The sequence below is a fragment of the Tetrao urogallus genome, assembly GCF_951394365.1.
Source record: "Tetrao urogallus genome assembly, chromosome: 13".
In the NCBI taxonomy this organism is placed as follows: domain Eukaryota; kingdom Metazoa; phylum Chordata; class Aves; order Galliformes; family Phasianidae; genus Tetrao; species Tetrao urogallus.
Genome location: NC_136826.1, coordinates 2134895 through 2147738, shown reverse-complemented (window position 1 = coordinate 2147738; position 12844 = coordinate 2134895). Strand labels below are relative to the sequence as shown.

At 56.6% G+C, this 12844-nt stretch overlaps 1 protein-coding gene and 1 pseudogene across 2 annotated transcripts in view; both read left to right on the top strand.

The window, feature by feature from the left end:
• Positions 1 to 12844, top strand: part of NRK (Nik related kinase) — a gene marked incomplete at both ends in the record, with an annotated part of 100151 nt that overhangs the window by 23626 nt on the left and 63681 nt on the right.
• Positions 4522 to 5352, top strand: LOC306951604 (testis-specific serine/threonine-protein kinase 6 pseudogene; annotated as a pseudogene). The gene has a single exon. The product of its transcript is annotated as a testis-specific serine/threonine-protein kinase 6 pseudogene (transcript).

Below are 12844 nucleotides of genomic sequence, written 5' to 3'. Positions count from 1 at the left end.
CCCAAGCGCCCTCCTGAGCAGATTGCGCCGTGGCCGGCGCTCACCGCGACTCGTGCCAGAAGACGGGAGAGATTCTTGTTGGCCAGGGGCTTCAGGCACCAAGACCTCTTCCGTTCCTCTGCCGCTAGAGACAGAGGCTGCTGCTGGCAGATCAGGCAGCTCGCGGGTGCCGCTGGCAGATGTTGGTGCCTCAGCTGCGGGCACGTGCTGTGCTGCGGCTGCCTGAGCCACTGCCTGCTCTGGTGGCAAGGTGGGCACGCTGGCCGTGTCTCCCTGCGGGACCCCATCGCCGGGCAGTGTCTCATCGTCTTCCAGCTTGTTCTCCTGCAAGAGAAGGCAAGAAGAAAGAAGTGAGTTGGGACATTTCCCTGTGTTGTCCTCCATGGCTCCGCTGCAAATGCTCCTGCAACCTGTCCTGGTGGCGCAGCCGCATGGGCCGCTGCCACCCTGCTCCACAGAGCTGGCTGGGAAGAGAGCAGCTCCTCATGTGGCACCTGCTGGGCCTGGGGGCTCCCTGCAGCAGCCCCCGCCATGCCCCGACAGCTGACCACGCTCGGTGCGGCTCAGTCTGACAGGGGGTCGGCCCACCTGTCTCCTCCAGCACTTCCCGACGCCTGGACTCACCATGGCCTGGGCTGTGTCCTGCAGAGGAATGGCACAGGCTGTTGGCTCATGCAGACAAGGCCTCTGGCTCTCATCCCTCGCCGCTGGGCTCTGTTCGCTCAGGAGAGATGAAGCTGGAGCTTCCTCCTCTTCCGCTGTTGGTGTGGATGCTGGCATCCCATGGCCATCGTGCATATCACTTCCAGCCTTGGCATCTGCGTGCCTTGAGGCAGGAAGAGCCGTGCTCTGTGCCTGGCCAGCTGACTCTCCCAAAACCTCTGTGTCCGTGATGCTGGAAGAGCCGGGCGTTTGCTGAGGAGAAGCCTGCGGGTCCCGGATGAAGGCTGCGATCCTGGGGTTGACCCAGTGGCTTATGATCTTTGGCTCTTCATCATCAGCTTCTCCCAGCTCATCCTCCTTTGCCGTGCCCCGTGGCTCGTGCTCTGGAACACACGGGAGTTTCTGCCTTGCTCTCTGCTTCCTGGTGTTCCTCGCCTGCCTATTTATTTCCCACAATTCATTTAGGCTGTGCCCGGTACAGGCCGCACAACTTTTAGCCATCTTTGTCAGAAGCTCTGTGTTCTCTGACAGGATCTTTAGACATGACCTTCGAGTCTCATGGTGCAGCCACAGCCTAGCGCCCATCTCTTGGCACCGGATGCACGGCTTCAGGATGGCTGGGTTCCGATAGGCCCATGGCCCTCCATGGTGCCCTGACTTGTCGCCCCAGCTTGAGGAAGTGCGCGCAACTTCTCTGTGGGCAGCCATTGCTGCTGTAAGCTCTTGGGGATGAGGCCCTGATTGAGGAGTGACGTGCACTCTGTTTGCGGCCTCCTGGGCCTCGTCTGCTTTGGCTGCTCCCGCTGCTTGCTGAGCTTGTGTCAGGTCCTGCTGTGTGATGCGTACAGCCACAGTTTCTGCTGGGATTTGTGGCACAGGGGATTGCACAGTGTTCTCCACTGCTGCGTCAGGGACGGCTGGGCTCGATGGAGCAGTTTTCTGTTTGCCCGATCCTGCTGCTTCGTCCTGTTTGCTGAAGCTGTCCAGAGCAGTTGCGCAAAGCTCCTGGCTGCCCGCTGTCATTGTGTGAGGTGGCCTGCGGATCACCTGCGGGGAACAGAAGGAGAGGGATTGAGCGCCCACACTGGCCCGACAGCACCCGCTGTGCCACCGGGCCCACTGGGCCCACTGGGCCCACTGGGCCTGGGCCTGGGCTTTGCCTGCCCCATGGATGGCAGAGCTGAGCGTGGCCAAGCTGCTCTCTGCCCCTCGTCTCCAAGCTTCCAGGGCCACGTGGGCCTTGGCCTTCCCAGGCATCGTTGGCTCTGTGTGGAGATGCTCCCAGGTGTCAGGAAGCGCAGTGCTCAGGCTGTAAGGAGCTCAGGGCCAGCTGGCCGGCTCTCCCCAGCACCACGTCCCTCCTCCTGCTGCTCTCCACACCATCCTGTCATGCTGCTGGTCTCTCCCTCACTCCCTGAGCCTCACCTCGTCTTGCTCCTGTCCGCTCGGCAGCCCTTGGTTGGGCTGAGAGTGAGCCTTAGGCTCCTCTTCCTTCAGCATCTCCATGTCCTCGTCTGGAGACCAGAGAAAAGCACCAAGTCGAGCTGCTGCCTCCTGACAGAGCTGCTCTCCTCGGAGTGAGCACCCGAGGGCTCTGGCCCTGCCAGGGGTGTCGCTGCTGCGGTTACCCGTCCACATCACAATGGCCTCTGGGCGTGGTGCCGCCCAGCCATCACAAAGGCCTGGCTGTGGCTGTGGGCCCACAGAGGCCCATGTGCTCGCAGCTGCCCTAGGGATAGCAGCTGGCGTGCCCACAGGGAGGCCCGGGTCAGCGGGGTCCCCTGTGTTCTTCTGCCATGCCTCCCTTTGCTCAGCCCCGTGCTCCTCTGTGGGCTCTCCCGTAGCTCCGACACTGCCATGTGCTGGGCACCCGAGACTGGGCACAGCTCTCTCAAGGCCGCCCGTGCTGGTGAAGTCTTTCCACCTAAAGCATGTCCTGTATCACCAGGGTGCTGCCCTCGTCCAGCAGTGCTCCTCCAGTGGCACTCCATTCCTGTTCTTGGAGCTGCCCCCATGTCTGGACTAGCATCCACCTTCTCAAGCCATCTCTTGCTAAAGAATCATAGAATGGCCTGGGTTGGAAAGGCCCACAGTGCTCATCTGCTTTCAACCCCCTGCTGTGTGCAGGGTCGCCAACCAGCAGACCAGGCTGCCCAGAGCCACGTCCAGCCTGGCCTTGAATGCCTCCAGGGATGGGGCATCCACAGCCTGCTTGGGCAACCTGTTCCAGTGCCTCACCTCTCTCTGTGTGACAAACTTCCTCCTCAGATCCAACCTAAACCTGCCCTGTGTCAGTTGAAAACCACTCCTTGTCCTGTCACTATCCACCCCATAAGCAGCCATTCTCCCTCCTGTTTGTACGCTCCCTTCCAGTACTGGAAAGCCACAATAAAGTCTCCCTGGATCCTTCTCCAAGCTAAACAAGCTCTGTTCCTTCAGCCTTTCTTCGTGGGAGAGCTGCTTCAGCCCTCTGGTCATCACAGTGCCCGCCCTCCCTTTCTGTGTCCACCCTGGAAGGTGGTAACTACAGCCTGTCTCTGGTTCTCAGTGCCCAGTCGACAGAAATGCAATACCTGTGAGCAGAGCGCATGGAGCTGCAGTCAGGTGTTCTACTCAAAAACTTGATCAGGTCTCTTGTACCGGAGAGAAACATCCCCCGCTCCACAGTCACGCCTCACTCACGCCATGGCTGCTTGGCAGGACGTGCCTGCGTGAGCAGCTGCTCTCAAGGGTGAAGCACAGCAGGAGTAAAACTTGATCTAAACTCTCTGAGCAGCACCTCGAGAGCTCCCTGAGAACTGCTGAGATGGCCATCAAGCCTGAGTGACACCTTGGTTTGCGGGAAACCGAGGCAGCCCCTCTTCTGTGGGAGCAGCCCGGGCAAGCCAAAAGGCTGGGCACCCACAGATCAGCTGCTGTCTTCCCACTGAGGAAATACACACCCATAAATAGTGGAGTTCCTGGCAACCATCGGCATGTAGTTTAGCTCCCATGCAGACCTGGAAATTGCCTCTGCCATTAGCAGCAGAGCATTTGTGCCAAAACCAGGCTCATCAAGGTTCTGGTGTGTTTTGTGAGCAGAAGCGGAGCAGAGGGGCCACTCTCAAGCAAGTCACTGCTGTTGCCCGACTGCACAGCCCTCAGGCACTGCCCGCGTCTCCTCTCCCCTCCTGCTCTCTGCCTCCTGCTCCTTCCTTCTGAATCCACTCCTGGTGACCCCCAGCTTACAACAAGGGAATGCCTCGCTGTTTGCATTGCTACCATTTTTGGTTAAAATCACGGGAGCGCAACTCAAAGAAGTTCACAAAGCTGTTTGTGCTGAAAGAGCAGGCTCCCCATCCGCACCGCACCAAGCTGGAAAGCCCACCTCGAGAAACCATTTCCTGCACTGTCATAATCAAAAACTAAATCTTGACACCCAGCCGAGGTGTCCTGTAATTAGAGGTGGTACAAATCACTCTCTGGTGCCATTTTGCGTAGTTCTGATTTTAATACAATCAATATCCTGCAGAAAATAGCTGTGGGTCTCCAAAGTGATTATTTGCTCCAGAACAGTCACATTTAAACTCTTATCATCAGACAGTCCCTGTTCTGACAACTCAAGAGCAGAAACAGGTAAAAGAATATATATATATTCAGTGCTGGAAGTTCTCCCAGTGCGTATGCATGACAAGCTGGGACACCCAGGAGCAGCGCAGACCCGTCGGACCATGTTGACATCACAGTCACAGTGAGGCACTGTCACACTTTGTCACAGTGCCTGGGTGGACCCTCAGCCCCACAGGGCACCTGTGGAACAACTGCAGGTTTGTGAAGGTCGACTGCGGACACGCTTTCGTCCTATCCGGACCAGCTAAGATGCCAAACACTGACAAAGACAAGAAGCTACTCCACAAGCTGGGCTTCACGCTGGGGGAGACCTTAGGAGAGGGTGCGTTCTCCACGGTGAGGGCGGCCACCTCCACCAAGTACACGGTCCCCCTAGCTATCAAGATGGTGGACAAGCGAAGGGCCTCTCCAGAATCTGTGGAGAAGTTTCTGCCCCGGGAGCTCTCCATCCTGCGTGAGCTGGATCATCCCAACATCGTGCTCATCTTTGAGATCTTCGAGCTGACCGACGGTATGGTCTACATCGTGATGGAGTCGGCAGCCTTCGACCTGCAGCAGCGGCTGCAGCAGCTGGGCAAGCTGCCCTGCGTCCCCGACGCCCGGGACATCTTTGTGCAGGTGGTGGGGGCCGTGCACTGCCTCCACGACCGCAACATCGTGCATCGTGACCTCAAGTGTGAGAACGTACTGCTCAGTGCTGATGGCCGCCAGGCCAAGATTGCTGACTTTAGCCTCAGCAAGGAAATGAGCAGCTACCCAGAACTGAGCAGCACCTTCTGCGGAACAGAAGCCTACATGGCCCCGGAGATGTGGCTGCATTACCCCCACGATGCCAAGAAGTTGGACATCTGGAGCCTGGGGGTGGTCCTTCTTGCCATGGTGACTGGCAGCTTGCCCTTCCACGGCTGCCTCTGCAACACGATCCAGCATCAGAAGGATGGGGTCCAGCACCTGAGGGGGGTGTCCGCGCTGCCGGAGCCCTGCCAGGCCCTCCTTGTCCAGCTGCTGCAGTTCTTACCATCCTCCCGGCCCAGCGTGGAGCAGGTGGCCAGCAACAGCTGGCTGAAGGGGGATATCTAAGGGGAATCCTCCCCAGAGAATGTGTCAGGACAGCCAGCTTTCGGTGCAATAAATGCTGTTGAAGAAAAGCTCTTGAGCAGTTTGACTAGCAGGGTGTGGGTGGGATTAAACTTCAAGTGCTGGCAAGACTTGGTCAAGAACTTGGTCAAACCCCTTCACAAAGCAGATGAATAAACCTGCCATCGGTTAGGCTTCAGGCTCTGGTTGCTGTATTGAGTGAGGAGTTAGAGCACAGCACGGAGCTGCTCGCATAGCAGTGGCTGTCTGAGCAAATAGGGGGGCCAGGCCCAAGCTCTCCCACTGATCCAGCTTTGGTAGCCACTGGCCTGTATTGAGCTTTAGATCACACCGGAATACTCAAAAACAAACAAACAAACAAAAACCCTCACAGCAGAATGTTTACAAGCAATCCAACAGCATTACCGACCCAGAAGTTCTGGGGTGGCTTTCAGATCCATGCCTTAACTTCAACCACGTCTTGCAGGCATGGAATAATGACAGCATTCGAAGTCTCTGCCCAGAGGTACCGGATGAGAAAGAAACATCCTGGCCACAGAGGCAATCAGCCTAGCAATCACGGTCACCCCCAGGGCTCTGTCTTTTCAGGTGCTTCTGTTGTGAAGAAGTCAGCAGTAGCCAAAATGTAATTGCCAGATGTATGCATCGCTTGCTGTCCCATGTTTTCACGGGTCTATGCTTACCCTTGCAAATTCTAACTCACTGCAAAGTCTGTGTGTCTGCAAGAGTAAAAACGGCTGTCGTCTTGGGAGCCCAAGGTTCCTTGTCCAGGCAGAGCCAGCTGTGGGAGCAAGTGAGGCACTTGGGGCTTGCTTGGGATTTTGCCTGGAGGAAAGCTGGAAATCTCCAGGAGTGGGGCTAGCACAGCTGATGGGGGCAACCACGACATGGGGTGTGAGTGCCCTCTGGTCTGTGTTGAATGTAGTTAGGCAATTTGGATCCCTTATTCAGAGCTGGGAGAGAGCCTTCTGCTTTTTTATGTTCCTATGAGTTCTTATGCCCAGGTCTTTTGAATTCGTGAGATAAGGAGTTGGCGAGAGAATTCAAACGTCTTTCTGGGGTGTTAAATGTTGGTGGATTTATTATCAAGCAAGAGCTACAATCTGATTGAAGGTCTGACAACCAGAGAAGTTTTAAAGCACAGTTGTAGAATCAGGTAGGATTACAGAATGGCTTGGGTTGGAAGGGACCTGACTGACGCAGATGAGGGCATATCTCACCCCCTCAGGCGGAGGGAGGGGCCCCATTAAATCGACCTGCCATGGGTGGAGAGGATTGTGTCCTCTAGCAAGATGGGCTGTTGTCTCGGGCAAAGGTCTTGGTCTCATCTTGGAGCCAGCGTCGCAGTCTCGGCATGCCTGGGCGAGATCAGCTCTGAGAAGTCGCCTGGTGCTGGTGGCCCGACAGCGCTACTCTTCCTGCCTTGTGATGCAGCAGCAGCAGCAAACCCTGAGCAGACGCCCAAGCGCCCTCCTGAGCAGATTGCGCCGTGGCCGGCGCTCACCGCGACTCGCGCCAGAAGACGGGAGAGATTCTTGTTGGCCAGGGGCTTCAGGCACCAAGACCTCTTCCGTTCCTCTGCCGCTGGAGACAGAGGCTGCTGCTGGCAGATCAGGCAGCTCGCGGGTGCCGCTGGCAGATGTTGGTGCCTCAGCTGCGGGCACGTGCTGTGCTGCGGCTGCCTGAGCCACTGCCTGCTCTGGTGGCAAGGTGGGCACGCTGGCCGTGTCTCCCTGCGGGACCCCATCGCCGGGCAGTGTCTCATCGTCTTCCAGCTTGTTCTCCTGCAAGAGAAGGCAAGAAGAAAGAAGTGAGTTGGGACATTTCCCTGTGTTGTCCTCCATGGCCCTGCTGCAAATGCTCCTGCAACCTGTCCTGGTGGCGCAGCCGCATGGGCCGCTGCCACCCTGCTCCACAGAGCTGGCTGGGAAGAGAGCAGCTCCTCATGTGGCACCTGCTGGGCCTGGGGGCTCCCTGCAGCAGCCCCCGCCATGCCCCGACAGCTGACCACGCTCGGTGCGGCTCAGTCTGACAGGGGGTCGGCCCACCTGTCTCCTCCAGCACTTCCCGACGCCTGGACTCACCATGGCCCGGGCTGTGTCCTGCAGAGGAATGGCACAGGCTGTTGGCTCATGCAGACAAGGCCTCTGGCTCTCATCCCTCGCCGCTGGGCTCTGTTCGCTCAGGAGAGATGAACCTGGAGCTTCCTCCTCTTCCGCTGTTGGTGTGGATGCTGGCATCCCATGGCCATCGTGCGTATCACCTGCAGCCTTGGCATCTGCGTGCCTTGAGGCAGGAAGAGCCGTGCTCTGTGCCTGGCCATCTGACTCTCCCAAAACCTCTGTGTCCGTGATGCTGGAAGAGCCGGGCGTTTGCTGAGGAGAAGCCTGCGGGTCCCGGATGAAGGCTGCGATCCTGGGGTTGACCCAGTGGCTTATGATCTTTGGCTCTTCATCACCAGCTTCTTCCAGCTCATCCTCCTTTGCCGTGCCCCGTGGCTCGTGCTCTGGAACACACGGGAGTTTCTGCCTTGCTCTCTGCTTCCTGGTGTTCCTCGCCTGCCTTTTTATTTCCCAGTATTCGTCTAGGCTGTGCCCGGTACAGGCCGCACAACTTTTAGCCATCTTTGTCAGAAGCTTTGTGTTCTCTGACAGGATCTTTTGACATGGCTTTCGAGTCTCATGGTGCAGCCACAGCCTAGCGCCCATCTCTTGGCACCGCATGCACGGCTTCATGGCGGCTGGGTACCGATAGGCCCATGGCCCTCCACGGTGCCCTGACTTGTAGCCCCAGCGTGAGAAAGCGCGCGCAGCTTCTCTGTGGGCAGCCATTGCTGCTGTAAGCTCTTGGGGATCAGGCCCAAATCTGTGAGCGGCCTTCTGGGCCTCGTCTGCTTTGGCTGCTCCCGCTGCTTGCTGAGCTTGTGTCAGGTCCTGCTGTGTGATGCGTACAGCCACAGTTTCTGCTGGGACTTGTGGCACGGGGGATTGCACAGTGTTCTCCACTGCTGCGTCAGGGACGGCTGGGCTCGGTGGAGCAGTTTTCTGTTTGCCCGATCCTGCTGCTTCGTCCTGTTTGCCGAGGCTGTCCAGAGCAGTTGCGCAAAGCTCCTGATGGCCAGGGGCTTCAGGTACGAAGGCCTTTTCCCTTCCGCTGCAGCTGGAGACAGAGGCTGCTGCTGGCAGATCAGGCAGCTCGCGGGTGCCGCTGGCAGATGTTGGTGCCTCAGCTGCGGGCACGTGCTGTGCTGCGGCTGCCTGAGCCACTGCCTGCTCTGGCGGAGGTGGCAAGGTGGGCACGCTGGCCGTGTCTCCCTGCAAGACGCTTCCGCGGGACAGCGTCTCATTGCCTTCCGCATCGTTTGCCTGCAAGAGAAGGCAAGGAGAAAGGCCGAGTTACTTTGGGCTCTTCCGTGTGTTGCCTTCCATGGCCCTGCTGCAAATGCTCCTGCAACCTGTCCTGGTGGCGCAGCTGCATGGGCCGCTGCCATCACAGAGCTGGCTGGGAAGAGAGCAGCTCCTCTCTCCCCTGGCTCAGTCTGACATGGAGATGGCCTGGCTGTCTCCTCTAGCAAGTCCTGCTGTTTGCCAGCTGCCTGCTTGTCAGCACCTGGTCTCCCTGGGGCTCCCTACCTGTGCCTGGTGGCTGCCGTGTGGAGCCGGCAGCGGCGGCAGCCTGTCCTCTCGGAGGGAGGATTCTGGGCTCTGGCTGCCCGCTGTCATTGTGTGAGGTGGCCTGCGGATCACCTGCGGGGAACAGAAGGAGAGGGATTGAGCGCCCACACTGGCCCGACAGCACCCGCTGTGCCACCGGGCCCACTGGGCCTGGGCCTGGGCTTTGCCTGCCCCATGGATGGCAGAGCTGAGCGTGGCCAAGCTGCTCTCTGCCCCTCGTCTCCAAGCTTCCAGGGCCACGTGGGCCTTGGCCTTCCCAGGCATCGTTGGCTCTGTGTGGAGATGCTCCCAGGTGTCAGGAAGCGCAGTGCTCAGGCTGTAAGGAGCTCAGGGCCAGCTGGCCGGCTCTCCCCAGCACCACGTCCCTCCTCCTGCTGCTCTCCACACCATCCTGTCATGCTGCTGGTCTCTCCCTCACTCCCTGAGCCTCACCTCGTCTTGCTCCTGTCCGCTCGGCAGCCCTTGGTTGGGCTGAGAGTGAGCCTTAGGCTCCTCTTCCTTCAGCATCTCCATGTCCTCGTCTGGAGACCAGAGAAAAGCACCAAGTCGAGCTGCTGCCTCCTGACAGAGCTGCTCTCCTCGGAGTGAGCACCCGAGGGCTCTGGCCCTGCCAGGGGTGTCGCTGCTGCGGTTACCCGTCCACATCACAATGGCCTCTGGGCGTGGTGCCGCCCAGCCATCACAAAGGCCTGGCTGTGGCTGTGGGCCCACAGAGGCCCATGTGCTCGCAGCTGCCCTAGGGATAGCAGCTGGCGTGCCCACAGGGAGGCCCGGGTCAGCGGGGTCCCCTGTGTTCTTCTGCCATGCCTCCCTTTGCTCAGCCCCGTGCTCCTCTGTGGGCTCTCCCGTACCTCTGACACTGCCATGTGCTGGGCACCCGAGACTGGGCACAGCTCTCTCAAGGCCGCCCGTGCTGGTGAAGTCTTTCCACCTAAAGCATGTCCTGTATCACCAGGGTGCTGCCCTCGTCCAGCAGTGCCCCTCCAGTGGCACTCCATTCCTGTTCTTGGAGCTGCTGGTTCCCACTGTCCCACAAGGGACCCACAAGGGGGGTCTGCCCCCATGTCTGGACTAGCATCCACCTTCTCAAGCCATGTCTTGCTAAAGAATCATAGAATGGCCTGGGTTGGAAAGGCCCACAGTGATCATCTGCTTTCAACCCCCTGCTGTGTGCAGGGTCGCCAACCAGCAGACCAGGCTGCCCAGAGCCACGTCCAGCCTGGCCTTGAATGCCTCCAGGGATGGGGCATCCACAGCCTGCTTGGGCAACCTGTTCCAGTGCCTCACCTCTCTCTGTGTGACAAACTTCCTCCTCAGATCCAACCTAAACCTGCCCTGTGTCAGTTGAAAACCACTCCTTGTCCTGTCACTATCCACCCCATAAGCAGCCATTCTCCCTCCTGTTTGTACGCTCCCTTCCAGTACTGGAAAGCCACAATAAAGTCTCCCTGGATCCTTCTCCAAGCTAAACAAGCTCTGTTCCTTCAGCCTTTCTTCGTGGGAGAGCTGCTTCAGCCCTCTGGTCATCACAGTGCCCGCCCTCCCTTCCTGTGTCCACCCTGGAAGGTGGTACCTACAGCCTGTCTCTGGTTCTCAGTGCCCAGTCGACAGAAATGCAATACCTGTGAGCAGAGCGCATGGAGCTGCAGTCAGGTGTTCTACTCAAAAACTTGATCAGGTCTCTTGTACCGGAGAGAAACATCCCCCGCTCCACAGTCACGCCTCACTCACGCCATGGCTGCTTGGCAGGACGTGCCTGCGTGAGCAGCTGCTCTCAAGGGTGAAGCACAGCAGGAGTAAAACTTGATCTAAACTCTCTGAGCAGCACCTCGAGAGCTCCCTGAGAACTGCTGAGATGGCCATCAAGCCTGAGTGACACCTTGGTTTGCGGGAAACTGAGGCAGCCCCTCTTCTGTGGGAGCAGCCCGGGCAAGCCAAAAGGCTGGGCACCCACAGATCAGCTGCTGTCTTCCCACGGAGGAAATACACAACCATAAGTAGTGGAGTTCCTGGCAACCATCGGCGTGTAGTTTAGCTCCCATGCAGACCTGCAAATTGCCTCTGCCATTAGCAGCAGAGCATTTGTGCCAAAAGCAGGCAGAGGACGTCTTCTTAAGCGGCTGGGTAGAAGCACAGGAAAGTCCTAGCAAACGCAGCCTCATCAAGGTTCTGGTGTGTTTTGTGAGCAGAAGCGGAGCAGAGGGGCCACTCTCAAGCAAGTCACTGCTGTTGCCCGACTGCACAGCCCTCAGGCACTGCCCGCGTCTCCTCTCCCCTCCTGCTCTCTGCCTCCTGCTCCTTCCTTCTGAATCCACTCCTGGTGACCCCCAGCTTACAACAAGGGAATGCCTCGCTGTTTGCATTGTTACCATTTTTGGTTAAAATCACGGGAGCGCAACTCAAAGAAGTTCACAAAGCTGTTTGTGCTGAAAGAGCAGGCTCCCCATCCGCACCGCACCAAGCTGGAAAGCCCACCTCGAGAAACCATTTCCTGCACTGTCATAATCAAAAACTAAATCTTGACACCCAGCCGAGGTGTCCTGTAATTAGAGGTGGTACAAATCACTCTCTGGTGCCATTTTGCGTAGTTCTGATTTTAATACAATCAATATCCTGCAGAAAATAGCTGTGGGTCTCCAAAGTGATTATTTGCTCCAGAACAGTCACATTTAAACTCTTATCATCAGACAGTCCCTGTTCTGACCAGAGCCACGTCCAGCCTGGCCTTGAGTGCCTCCAGGGATGGGGCATCCACAGCCTGCTTGGGCAACCTGTTCCAGTGCCTCACCTCCCTCTGTGTGAATCGTGAGGGATACATTAATATGTCTGGTCCCAGAAGTAAGTGCATCTGTTGACCTTGTTTAGTTGGGTAAGAGTTAAAGCAGCCAATTGCTGCTGGGGAGCTTTATGCAAAAAAAATAATAATAATAAAAATCAAAAAATCAAAACACCGCCTTTCTAAAAACAATTCAAACATGGTCAACCTTGTGGCTTCAGCAGAAGCAGCAGTGTGTAAGAGTTCCCATGAACCCTGCCTAACCTCTGAGATTTATTGATAACTGAGAAAGTATGGGGCCAGGCCCTGAAACCCTTACTTAGGCACTAATATTGGTGTGTTAGCGAGAACCCCAGGGCTGAGCTCAGGATGTTTACCACTTTTAGAGATTTCTAGGAAAATGTACTTGAAACAGTTAAAAAAAAAAAAAAAAAAAAAAAAAAAGAAAAGGGGAGAAACCTGAGGTTTTCACTCTGACTGCCAGAACCGTTGTGGTTTGTGCATTAAAGCAAGCACAGTGTGCAGCCTGTTGCCCTGCTCAGTCAGTCTGCCCGGGCATTAATGGCACTTTGTGTGAGCATCTGTATGTGTGCTCTGCCATTTTGGGTGGCGGTGGCAAGCTGAGCATTTTCCTTTGGCAGATCTTGAAGGAAGGGTTTGAGTTGTGCATGTTGAGATGATGTCAGACAGACGGAAATGATGCTGTGTGCTGTGTCAATGATGCTGTGTGCTGTGTCAATGATGCTGTGTGCTATCTAATTCTGACACATTTTTTTGGTACAGGGGCTTTTGAGACATCTATCACTCTACAATAATAATGAATCTTTTTTTTTTTTTTTTAAGGAAATTGCATTGTAATTGAAATTAAATGTGCCAAAAAATAGCAGTAAAATGATCTCAACATTGAGATATATATCTATAGATAAGCATTTAGGCATGCTTTCCAAGTTTCTTTTTTCCCTTAGTCTCGAAACACATGTAAATTAATTCCTCTTAGATCATTTCCTTTAGGTTTAGATAACCT